Source organism: Oculina patagonica, chromosome 3 (assembly GCF_052425735.1).
Source record: "Oculina patagonica isolate OP01 chromosome 3, crgOcupat, whole genome shotgun sequence".
In the NCBI taxonomy this organism is placed as follows: Eukaryota; Metazoa; Cnidaria; class Anthozoa; order Scleractinia; family Oculinidae; genus Oculina; species Oculina patagonica.
Genome location: NC_135760.1, coordinates 18,803,669 through 18,816,909, shown reverse-complemented (window position 1 = coordinate 18,816,909; position 13,241 = coordinate 18,803,669). Strand labels below are relative to the sequence as shown.

Genomic DNA, 13,241 nt, shown 5'->3' with positions numbered 1-13,241 from the left:
TTTGAATTGAGTTCGGCAAAGCAATTTATTTCGACACGGCATGTCGTGCCGCACGACTCTGGCACGGCAGCAGTTCAAACGTCGTGCTTTTGCCGCACCAAACCAAATTCATAAATTATATTAATGTATTTTGACGGGATTACGTTCCCGCGAGGAGTTACGAGGAGACCCGAGAATAATTCTCCATTACGGAGTATGCGCACAACCTCGTTCCCAGGGTCTTCTCCGTTTTTAGCTGCCATTTTGAAAACGGAGAAAACCCTGGGGACGATGTTTTAACATCGTCACCAGTTGCGTACTTAAAAGTATGCAAATTGAATTTTATTCTTGTCAGATGGCAAAAACCATGGCGGCCAGCCAAAGGAATACAATGAATATTTTTCTGCTAAAAAGCACGTCGAGGATGTTTCATTCAACGAAGTAAATGACACTAATGACAGGGAGCAGGGCGAAGAAGAAGCTAGCGGGTCTGAATCCGAAATAAGCAAATTTTCGGAAACTAGTCGGACAAACAAACAAACATTCGCCGTACTTGCAAAAGGAAAAGTTTTTTTTTCTGTTGCTTTTCTTTGAGTTTTTGCTGCAATTTGGAAAACGGCGCAATTTTTGTTGATCACCGCTGACTAATTGTTACGTAGATTCAGTACTCCTGAATTTGGTACGACTCTGGCACGACGTCTGAATCAGAGTCGTGCTTCTGCCGAGCTACAGTCGAACCTAATTGCAATTTAGTTCGGCACGGCAGGAGCACGATGTCTGAACTAGGCCTAAGTCGCTTTATACTCCGGAAACCGGACTAGGTTCTCGCAGTCAGTAAGGAAAGCGCCATCAGTTAGAAATAGAAATGACGGGTCAGTATGGCACTTGCATGCATGTCGCGTTGTGTCAGGTTAATATTAGTTTGTTTTCTTCTAGTTGAACGAGTCTGCAAGACTAAGTGAAAAATGTAGTCCTCGACATTTTGTTTTTATCAGTAGAATGATTCATCCGATCTAGGATTTTTAAACACTAAATTTTCGGTGGCCTCTGTCCACCTTCATCAGAGTATTGAAAATGAGTTCGTTAAAATATTAGCACGCGCTTGGCATGTTTGAATACGCCATCCAATCTTTAATTTCTTAACAGTGGAGTGTAAGCGCGCGGAAGGGGTTTCCTTTCATTAACCGCGTTGGAATCCACCGTAGAGTGCCACGACTCTAGGAACAGTCTCTTGGTGTAACTTGAGATTCCTCGTTCAAGGATCGTGGCATTTCTTGGGTGGATGTCATGCTCGGTTGATTCCGCGTGTTGTTTAATTGCAGACTCTCCATTACAAGCGCGGCCGGGATCGTGTTCGGCTCCGCGTGAGCTCCAAGAGCGCTTACTTTCTCCAATGTAAGTAAACGCGCAGTCATTGCATCTGACCTTTGCTGAGTTCGTCCTTAACCAGAGAATCGATGAGGACGAGGAACTTGTATCCTTTGACGTGATTTCCCTTTTCACGTCCATTCCGGTTAAGTTAGCGATGGAAGTAGTGGACAAAGGCCTCAGAGAATCCAATTTGTGGAAGCAAACCACCAATCTCACAAAAGAACAAGTCGTGAACTTATTGGACTTTCTGCTTAACCATAGTTACTTTACCTATGAAGGAGTACACTATCACCAAATCTTTGGTTGTGCTATGGGCTCTCCAGTTAGTGCTGTTATTGCCGACCTAGTCATGATGCACGTAGAGGAAGTAGCATTGTCCACCTCCCCTGTAACACCTCGTTGGTGGAGAAGATACGTAGACGACTCAAATGTATGTCTAAAGAAAACAGATGTGGATATCTTCCATCAACACCTCAACACCATTGATCCAAACATCCAGTTTACCATTGAGCGCGCAAGCCAGAATGAGAAAGGTCAAAGCATATCTTTCCTTGACACGTACGGTATACTGGCAAAGTTCACAGGTCTTTCTTGCGTACGTTCAGGCCGAGAGTTGACTGTAAGGCACTTTTGCCAAAGCCTGTCTGGGTACCCATTTGCCCCTAGGTCTTTAGCCACACGTTTCGTCTTTGCGCTTCTGAGGATTTCATTCGATGGTAAATTGGTAGCTCTGTTGAGTAGCGTTCTCACCACTGCGCGTTTACTTACATTTACTTACACTGTTAAGAAATTAAAGATTGGATGGCGTATTCAAACATGCCAAGCGCGTGCTAATATTTTAACGAACTCATTTTCAATACTCTGATGAGGGTGGACAGAGGCCACCGAAAATTTAGTGTTTAAAAATCCTAGATCGGATGAATCATTCTACTGAAATTAAGTCTACCGATCGCCACAGACAAAGTGATTTTTGTTTTTACATTACTTCTATCCACTCAGGAGTTTTCATAAGAATAAGCAATGCGAACACTGGGTTTGTGGTTAGCGTGGTGGTGGGGGGGGGGGGGGGGAGGTATAGCAGATCTCACAATTGTTTTATTCTCTGTTTTCACCGTTCCTGTTTTCACCGTTCCCATAATATATTACACAATAAAATTTTTGCATAAGCATTGTTTTCAATTTCTCTTGGGATTTACAATGACGTACAATCGTCCCAAGAGAAATTGAAAACAATGCTTATGCAAACATTTTGGCGGGTTAACAAGATGTATTGTGGGATCGTGAAAAAAGCGAATGCCAGATACAGACAGAAGAGTCTAAACCCTGGGGTTTGGAAAAGACCTAGCCTTCCATACAGTGCCTGTATTTCCTCGCTCCACTCCTTGTGATAGTGTTTTTTAGTATAAATGTGTCATGTCCAACAGCTTTTCCTTCACAACAGTTTTTTTCCTTTTCACAAGAAAATTCTACACAAATTATTCAATAAACGACCCCCTACCTTAAGGGGGCTTCTGAATCATTTGATTACAACAAGGATTCACTTTCAATTTGACCTTGTGTGCAGTATCAATTCAATTTCAAGCGGACACGTGAAAGGAATACGAAAAAATCTACAGGAGAAGATTTATTACGTATCTCTAGAAACATATCAAAACAATTAAAAATTATATAACTGCTCATAGTCGGCGAATGTAATATCTCTAGCTTTGCAGTGAAATGATCAACTTTTAAAATTTAGGGGTCATTTCTTCTTGTTGTTCCAAAGGCGAAACTAGCCAAGAGTTAGACTCCATTGCCTTTCACAGCGTATATTTAAGCACAACGTATAACTTGTGACCCAAAGAGTGATTAGTGCTCATACACACACTGTGTTTCGTTTGTTATGATAACGACTTCATATCAATTTTTTCTGCTTAAAAGCTTATATATTTATCTTTACTATGGATCAAAATCAGTGAGAGATTAATACATATCTTAGGCAGGATAGTAATCTGTCCCTTTTCCACAAAAAATATTTTAATTATTATTTTTTTAACATGAAATGTTTCCTAACAAGGAAAGCTCTTTTTGGTTTGTAAATTCACCTAAGGCAGCAACTGATCAAAAACTCAAAATTTCTTTTAGTTTCATATCATATAAAATGGGACTGCAGTTTGATCACGTCCAACACATCATGTTTCGCGGAAAGGTTTGGTATGTCTCGGCAGCACTATTACTTTTCCTGATGTTAATTTCATCTGGCATCATCCCAACCGGTAAAAGTAAAAAACAACTCCTTTATTGTCAATAAGTCTAAAACCTCAACGTTTGCAAACAAAGCCAGCAATAAGGCTCTTCTTTGATGATTATGGCACACACATACATGTCGCGTTGTGTCAGAATATGAGTCGGTTTTCTAGTTGAAACCTTGTTCGCAAGTGGGAATCTTGAAGATTGAGAGAATCTGCAAGACTGAGCAGCAACAATCTCCAAAGACTCGAGCAGACATGGACTACTAAACCTTGTCTGCCCCCGATTCAAACGGGAGTCAGAAGGCGGAAGGTCTTTCACAGTATCGACTACACGCCTCTGGAATACTATACCCAGCATCATAAGGAACAAGCCTAGTTTAGTAAGTTTTAAGAAGGCTACGTTTGCATTTTTTAAAGATACATACAAACATTTAGATCATTTTACTTTTTAGTTAATTCTTTTATATCAATTTCGTCATTTTAGAGTAATTTTTACCTAGTTTTTATATTATAGTGTATTTTTAACTAAGTTTTGTAATTTTAGATTGTTAGATTTTTAGCATTATTTTAAGTTCTTGATTGTATTTTCTATTAGAGGGCCACTGGTTTGTCAGTTTTTTACTGTTTTGTGTTAACCCTCTATAAATAAAGTTGATTATTATTATTATTATTATTATTATTATTATTATTATTATTATTATTATTATTATTATTATTATTATTATTATTACATCCACCGGAGGAATGGGCGAGGAGTGCAAGAGGTATCACAGTAGGCTTGCAGAATTAATCGCCGCAAAGAAAGGGGAGGATTACGCAACAACGGTGTCTTGGATCAGATCAAAAGTCTCATTTGCGATCCTCCGATCCGCCTTAATCTGCCTAAGGGGATCAAGAACTGTAAAGAGAAACAGGAACATTGACATTTATGATATGGACTTTCAAGTAGAGAATTCTCGTACTGCAATTTAGATCGAATATTTTTTTTTTAATATATAGTTCTTCTTTTATTATTGCTCTCGAAGTCGCTTTCACTATTTTTCTACATTTTTAAAGACACTGTTTTTATTATTATGTAAATAATATGTTTATATATAAAGTTCTTATTCGAATAGTCAAATCATTGTAATTCTTTTAGAAATTGGTTAATAAAGTGTTTATTTTAATAAAAAAATATTATTATTATTATTATTATTATTATTATTATTATTATTATTATTATTATTATTATAAGAACACGCAATGTAATTTGCTATGGAATCCTAACATAAAAGCTAAGTTGGAGGTCAGGGGGGGTCAGTAATTTGCAAAAAAAAAAAAGCCAGTTCAGCACGGACGACAGGGATGGGAGTGGGGCAGAAACCAAACCCCTCGCCTATTTTTCCACTCGCCGTTCTTCGCGCTAATCCCGTTTTTTCGTGCTGCTCCCCAACTAACCGAACGCCTCGAACAGGCTAGCAAAGAAAAAACGTCCCATCTAGCAGAAATAACAAGTATCATCATCATTATCATCATCATCGACATCATCAACATCATCATTTATTAGCCAGTTTAGCCAGTGGTGCTAATTATGGCACCGTAAGGCGAGCAAGCCTCCAAGTAACTACCAGGCTTGTAGGGGAGGCCACCTCGGTTATCAATTTGTAAGAAATTTAGAGGTGGGTGTGTGGCCAGGTCAATTCAAACTCAATTCAGACTTTATGATAGTATCTTTTGAGAATATTTTTATGCCCAACAGCTTCTCTTTTATGATATATTTTTCTTTTTTACAAGAAAAATCTCGAAGAACTATTTAGGCCAGGGGGTTAAATGCAGCTATGGTTAGCCTGTATGATAACTACACTTGCTTCGATGGCATTTTTGAGGATCATATTTTTACGTGATGTTTATGCTAAACAAAGAACTAGATTTTCAGTCATGTTTTTTTCTACACACGACTATATTTATTCCAGAAACAGAATATACGCTACATCTGTATTTAAAACGCAGTTTTCTCATAACAGATTGTCAGTAATCATCTATGTCTTTGCGGTAACTCTCAACGACTTCTTTCTTCATATCTTTCTTGGAGTCATGCTGATGGAACGAATAAAAAAAGTGAAGTTAAAAGACTTGAATTTTATCCTCTGTAGTTCGGTAGGTAAGAGTTGTATCTTCAAAAAATATTGTATCTTAACATGCTGATTATTATTCAGTAATAACAAATGGGGCTCACAGCCATCAATTTTGGGTTATAAGCACTTACAGCTAAAGTTGAAAGGGTGTTTTCAGGTTATACTCTTGCTATAGTGGCCAGTGACGTAAAAAAAGAACAACAATTTGTTTATCAATGATTGGGTATTTGTTTGATGCCATTTTTGTAGCCGTAACTGAGAAATATTTCTCGCACTACCCCATCAAAGTATAAGAGCCTGAAAGTGCAGAAATCTGGTGTCAGCCTTCTCAGGTTCTTTTGAATCGTGTTGAGTGCTTTTAAACTTGACAATTTCGTCAGCAGCTGACGTTTTGTTTCATGGCTGAACTGAACTTAAATTAGATTTGCCTACATTTGCTCGTTCTCCTTTTTTTCTCAAGATATATATATTTGCCTCTTCTATCTACTGTTTCTTAATACAAACAAGTCAAATTTGCTTCATTTTTGTAGCATAAGTATAACAGATGATGCTCTAGATGGGAAAATCCAGACCGTGGTCAATATCCAGTTTGGCCAATCAATTTCTTAAAGATGGTAATTCCAAGTCCTTGTGAGACACGGCCATATAATAATAACGCATAAAACCGATTGGTATTTACAGTAACACCTAATTGCAATTAAGCGCACGCATGAAATTTATTTGTACAAACGGCCTCAAAATGCCTCAAAATACGAGTAAATCAATTTATCTTCTTACAGCATAAAAAAGTGGACTCAAGTTTCTGTTAATGCTACCAGTTGTGAAACTACGCTAATTAATTCCTATTTACCTGTTTTTCTTTTTTCTATGACAACGTTATTGCAATTAGGTGTATATATTTTTCAAGAGCTGAAATACCTGTCTTGAAATTCCCCTTTTTACGGCGCCCCCGTAACTTCCCGGGGTAATTCCCCAATCTGAGTCCTGAAAAGAAATAAGCTCTTTTGCTTAATGGTTGTGTTTTCACTGGGACAATTTTAGCTAGATAAACTTGGAAAAGTCCGGAAATACAGTGAAAACACTTTGTCTAGTGTTAAGCGAGTTAAAAATGCAAACTGTTTTCACAAGGAAAAACAGAGGATTTTCTCGCCTTTTCTACAGGAAATTCATGCAGAGTTATACTACCTCGCAAGATGGTTTAACTTGTCCCGGTAAATACCGCAGCCAATCGCATTGCGTGCAGTGACAGATGCCTGCCAAATGATCTGCCAAATATTATTTGCCAGACGCTCTCCCCATGGTTCAGTTTGCAAAACAAAACTTTTTAAGCGGCAAATGAGCTCAAAAAATTGTTCCCGTTTCTTTCGATTTACAATTCCACTAGCTCCGTTACATTTTCCAGTTCGTAGGTCAAGACCTTTCCTATTTCACGGCGCCGCGTCTTGCGCTTTCGGCGAGGATTGTTCAATGTTGTTTTGCTGCTGGATCAACAGCATATCGTCGCATACTTTGAGTCGTTTACTGCATCCTATAAAGGAGAGTCCTTCTCCAATGCGTAAATATTGCACGAGAAGTCATTAAAAACGCTTCGTCTCCCGTATTTTCTGACTGTTGCGCGCTTTTGTAATTTGAATCTTCTGAGTTAGCGGCTTAAATTTTCACAGTAAAAACAGTTGTCACGTTTAACTAGTTAATGTCGGTCTGTAAGCAAACACCTAGAAAGAATGTTCAGCTAGTTAATCGGCCAAGTGAAAACACAACCAATAGCAATCGCAAAAAAATATATGTAGTTTCAATTAGTATATACTTAAACATGGGATGGCGTTGTAGGCGCGCGCTGATCGGCTACTTATACAAGGGATATCCTTTGCTCTTCACCTCCGAGAAACTCGCGTCCGACAACTGTAATCGTTGACAGAAATAAATGAGTTAAAAATAATCCTTTTTGGGTTATATTATCTCAATGTTTTAGTATATATTAAAACAACTTCGCGGCACGGTAAATATTCACCACCAGCCACCGACACAAGGAAACGAGGTTTAACATGTGGTTCTTTACGAAATTACAAGATTTGGCAAACTCAACATAAAAAAGAACCACATTTTAAAAAAAACATATACAGTTGAAATCACCTGTCGCCACGCTGAATTGGCGGAGACCTGAGAGCTTCGATGGAAAACAGTTTTAAATGTACATTTGTTACGTAAATGCATCCTTTTACTTTTTCTGAAGAAAAGGAAGAGCTGTTTAAAAGACCCGAGTACGATTGGTAGTGTTGCTAGTTAGCTACATGTGTTTGCACAGTCTGGCAATAGGTATTTTTGGATAAAAGAAAATTGAGCCATGCTTTTTCGCAAAACGTTGAAGTGTTACACTTTTGTTGATAAAAGAGCTCTATTTTAGTTTTACCGGTTGGGATGATGCCGGCTGAAACATCAGGAAAAGAAAACATGTTGCCCAGACAAGCAAAACCTTTCCACGAAACATGATGTCTTAGACGTGATCAAACTGATATACAATTTGTTATGTAAAAAAACTGAAAAATTTTGAGTTTTAATCAGTTGCTGCCTGAGGCTCATTTACAAAACAAAACACTGCTCTCCTTGTGAGAATAAATTGCATTTTAAAAATTAATTAAATTATTTGTTTGCGAAAAGCCACAAATTACTATTCTGCCTAAGGTGCATTTTTAATCCAATTGTTTTTAAACAACAATAGAAACAAACTTGGTTTTTAGGCTGATAGGAATTATACCATGACAAAAGAAACAGTATGCCTACGAACACTTATCATTCTGTGGGGTATAAATTATAAGTTGTGCTAAAATACACCTTGTTAAAGAAAATGGGGTTCAATTTTCGGCTAGCTTCGCCTATGAAAGAAGAACGAAAAATTTCCTTACTATAAAAAAGTTAACCATTTCACTACAAAGCCAGATATACCAAATCCTCTGACACGGACTAGTTGCTTGACAGGCCTTTTTTTTTAAAAAAAAAAAATATTAAGACAGAAAAAGACAGAAAGAGAGCCCTACTAAAGCACCCTTTATGGCAGTTTTGCCTTTATAGTTATCACGTCAATGTAATGCAGGGGATCGTTTATTAGATAATTCTTCTATAAGTTTTTTTTTGTGAAAAAGAAAAAAACAATCGGTCATAAAAAAGAGAAGCTGTTGGGCATTAACATATTCTCAAAAGATACTATCATAAGGACTCGAATGCGGAAATAAAGGTGTATGTGTGGCTAGGTCTCTCTGGACAATTACAGGCCTATTTCAATTTTACCGATCCAGTCGAAAAATTCTGGAGAAAGCTTTCTTCCATCAGCTACATAGCTACCTAGCTAACTATCAGAAAACTCTCTCCTCTCGCCTTATCAATCGGGTTTTCGCGCAAATCATCCAACTCAGTTGCCCGTTACCTTCCTCCCTGAAATAGCCACGGAAACAATACTAGAGAACCTGCGCTGGCCGAATCTTACACAAATTATGGAACAGCAGTTCCTTCTTCTTTCAAAGGCGAAACTAGCCGAAAATTGAACCCCATTGTCTTTAACAAGGTACATATTTTAGCAAAACGTATAATTTATACCCCACAGAATGATTTGTGTTCTTAGGCAGACTGTGTTATTTCTGTCATGATATAATTTCATGTCAATATTTTCAGCTTAAAGGCTAATATCTTTTTCTTTATTGCGCTCTAAAATCAATGAGATAAAAAATATACCTTAACTTGTCTAGCTTAGTTTAGGTACGATAATACATTGTTCTATTCCGTAAGCAAATCTTTTAAATAGTTTTTAAAATGCAATTTATCCTCACAAGGAGAGCTTTTTTGTTTTGTAAATTCGCCTCAGGTAGCAATTGACTAAAACACCAAAATTTCACAGTTTTTGGACATAACAATTTGGAATCAGTTTGATCACGTTGAAGATAACATGTTTCGCAGAAAGGTTTTGCTTTCCTGGGCAACATTATTTCTTTTCCTGATGTTTCAGCCGGCATCATCCCAACAGGTAAAAGTAAAATAAAGGCAGCTCCTTTATCAACCAAGCCTTAAACCTCAACGTTTGCAAACAAAGCATTGCTCTTTTTCCTTCATCCAAACATACATCTTGCCAAAGTGTGCAAATACATATATCTAGCTAGGAACTGTACTTAAGTAATCGTACTCGGGTCTTTTAAACAGCTCTACAATTTTTATTTTTTTGAGAAAGTAAAAGGATGTATTTACGTAACAAATGTACATTTAAAACTTTTCCCATCAAAGCCCACAGATCTCTGACAATTCAGCGTGGAGACAGGTGATTTGGACTCTACGCGTTTTTCAATGTGCTATTTTAGGTTGAGTTCGCCAAATTTTGTAATTTCGTAATAAACCACACGTTAAACAACAATTCATTCTTGATGTTTAATTGCAACTACATATTTTTTAGTTTGCTATTAAGTAATTAGCTTATTTCTTTTCAGTACTGGGATAACAAAAACGGAGTTACCCCGGGAAGTTACGGGCACGCGGCTTACTACAAAAGGGGAAGTTTAAAACAGGTATTTCAGCTCGTTGAAAATTATATAACTGTCTCTCAAATGCCATGCAATCCGTTATTATGCGCTATTATTATATGGCCGATTCTAATAACGAAAGAGAACTACCAAGTTCACGAAATTGATTGGTTAAAATTGGTATTGACCGCAGTCTAGATTGTCCCATCTAGACCAGCATCATCGTTTGTACTTATGCTGCAAAAATACAGCAACGTTGACTTGTTTGCTCTAAGAAAACGCGAAAAATCTTGGCGAGAAAAAAACAAACTTTTGCAGATTTAAGTTAAGCTTTGCAGAGGCAAAAGTTAAAAGCTCTCATCACGATTAAAAGCGACCTTAGAAAGCTGACAACAGTTTCCAGCACTCTCCAGCTCTTATAGTTCGATGGGTCAGTGCCACAAATATTAACTAGTAACTGATACAAAAATGGTATCAAACAAATGCCCAATCATTGGTAACCAAAACGTGGTTACTTGACCTGACTTCCTAGGTAACCATAGCAACAGTATAACCTGTTAAAAAAGCGTTTATTTAAGCTTTAAGCGCTTATAAATTAAAAACGAGTTCACTGACCCCCAGTTTTTATTACTGATTTTTTATCAGCATGAAAAGATACAATTTTTTACAAAGTTAAAAAACTTACTCGGAGTGGTTTCAGAGATACCTTGAATTTTTGAAAAACTTTATAATTGGGGACTATTTCTCATCCTTGGTTTTAAATGAGATCTTTTAACATCTTTCAACTCTTCAGAACTACAGAGGATTAAATTCAAATCATTTAACTTTCCTTTTTCTATTCATTTTCATCAGCATGACTCCAAGGGAGATATAAAGAAAGAAGTCGTTGAGAGTTACCGCAGAGACATCGATGATTACTGACAATCTGTAATGTGGAAACCGCGTTTTAAATACAGATGCAGTATATAATCTGTTTTATAGAATATAATCTTGCGTAGAAATAAAGCATGACTAAAAATCTAGTTCTTTGTTTACTGGCCTTCTTTAAATCGCGTGAAAAATACGACCCCCAAAAATGTCATCGAGGCAAGCGTGGTAACCATACAGGCTGACCATCACTGCGGAATAGGAATTTCTGATTCTTATCCATTGAAAGTTAGTCCCAAGCATTATTGTCAAGCTTGCCTATCTCGCTCAAAAACACGATACAGTGATCCAGGTTAAAGCTTGCTCTGGATTCCAACGCGCTAACAAAAATTGTAAGCACACGATAAAAATAAAGGTCACCTTTCACTGAGACCATCAAACTTCTAGTCGTTTTGTGCTCCGGAAACCGGAATAAGTTCTTGCAGTGGGCTGCGCTTTGACTTGTTAGCTTAAACCTTAAAACCGAGTTCGCTTACTCAATTTTCGACACCAGGAGGATTTCGAAATGTGATCGGTATCAGTAAGAAATAAAATGTGTGTATGTCGCATGCATTGTGTCAGAAAATAATAAGTTTGTTTTCTAAACCTACAAACGTACACAAAAGTAGTTAGAACGCTTAACCAAAGACGAAAAAATGCGGTTAGTTTGATTTAACTTAATCGTGCAAACATTTTAAGAGGTCCCCCACCCGGCCTTTCAATGTAGAACCCTTCGTGGACATGGATTGTCTGTGCAATATGTTGGCGATCGTGTTAACGTTTGACAAGAATTGTAGTTTGCCAGTGGGAATCTAAAAGATTGGGCAAATCGGCAAGACTGAGTGGTAAAATGCTTTCCTCGACAGCTCATTCTTACAGTATTTCTATCTACTCAGGATTTTACATGAAAAAAAAAGCAGGGCAAATTGCTATGGCAACCTAAAATAAACGCTAGGTTGGGGGACAGGGGGGATCAGAAGTCTGCAAAGAATAGCTTGTCTCATGTTTTGTCAGTTGGGAGGCAGCACGAGAAACGACTTATGAAAAAAAGGAGAAGGGTGTGGAGGGGAAACCAACCGCTTTCCTTAGTTTCCATTCGCCGTTCTTCACGCTTAAGGAGGCAAGCGTGGCCGAGTGGATTAAGGCGCTGGTGTTGTAATCCGGAGGTCACCGGTTCGAGGCCTGCCCTTGCCACTAGCTGGATTTGTTTCTCGGTTGTCCCGAGTTCAAATCCTCGACCACGCTTTGTATATAGCCAACTGGTCTGCCTCCTGCCAGTTGGGATTTTTAACCTTGTTATGTTCATTTATAAATTATTTGCTTCCTCTGTTTCAGTGGCATGCCTGTAAACTAGCTATCTCGTTGAGATATGAAGCTAAGTGCATGACCACTATAAACACATATTTATTCCGTTTTTCGCCCTATTCCGTAACTAACCGTGCCTCTGGAACAGGCTAGCAAAGAAATAACATCCCATCTTGGGGAATTGATGGAACGGCAAATCCAGAAATTGCTTCATGATACCGAAAGAAGAGTTAAACGCCAGCACAGAGGGATGTGCCTGACCTTGGGATTAGAACAGACCTAGTCCTTACATGTACAATACCATTATTTCCGCCTTTGAGCCCTTGTTTAAGTGTCTCTTTAGTATAAATATGTTAATGCGCTCCCAACAGCTTCTTTTAGAGATTTTTTTCTATTTCACAAGAAAAATCTAGAAGAGCTATTTAATAAACGATCCCCTGCCGAAAGTTAAAGTGATAACTTTATAGGCAAAATTGCCATATAGGGGGCTACTGAATCCTTTGATTTCCAACAACGACCCACTTTCAATTTGCCCTTTCAATTTGCATGCAGCATCTATTCACATTCAAGCGGACAGATGATAGCAATACTTTAAAAAAAAAACATCTACCGGTAGCTAGATGTGTCTTAAGGAAGCTTCAGATCTTAGGATTGACTTAAAAAATAAATAATTATAATAAAACATATAGTTTTTATATATGCCTTTGTACAGCAACTAGTCGTAGTCAAAGAATTCGGTAGATTTTGCTTTGCAGCGAAACGGTTACATTTTTTAATAAAAAGTTGTTCCCTTCTTCTTCCAAAGGCGAAACTAACCAAGAGTTGAGTGGCCC

General features: G+C 37.8%; 2 long non-coding RNA genes across 3 annotated transcripts; one reads left to right on the top strand and one right to left on the bottom strand.

Annotated features, from left to right (window-relative positions):
- Positions 1–5,518: 5,518 nt before the first annotated feature.
- Positions 5,519–8,244, bottom strand: LOC144645697 (uncharacterized). Its single transcript, XR_013569328.1, has 3 exons — positions 8,106–8,244; positions 6,614–6,679; positions 5,519–5,657 (listed from the first exon to the last, which is right to left on the bottom strand). It is a non-coding gene; the product is annotated as an uncharacterized LOC144645697 (long non-coding RNA).
- A 1,356-nt stretch (positions 8,245–9,600) lies between these two features.
- On the top strand, positions 9,601–11,209 carry LOC144645696 (uncharacterized). Of its 2 annotated transcripts, none has more exons than XR_013569327.1 (3): positions 9,601–9,710; positions 10,165–10,242; positions 11,050–11,209. It is a non-coding gene; the product is annotated as an uncharacterized LOC144645696 (long non-coding RNA). The 2 variants fall into 2 exon arrangements; XR_013569326.1 differs by having other exon boundaries at positions 9,610–9,710; positions 10,150–10,242.
- Positions 11,210–13,241: the final 2,032 nt, after the last annotated feature.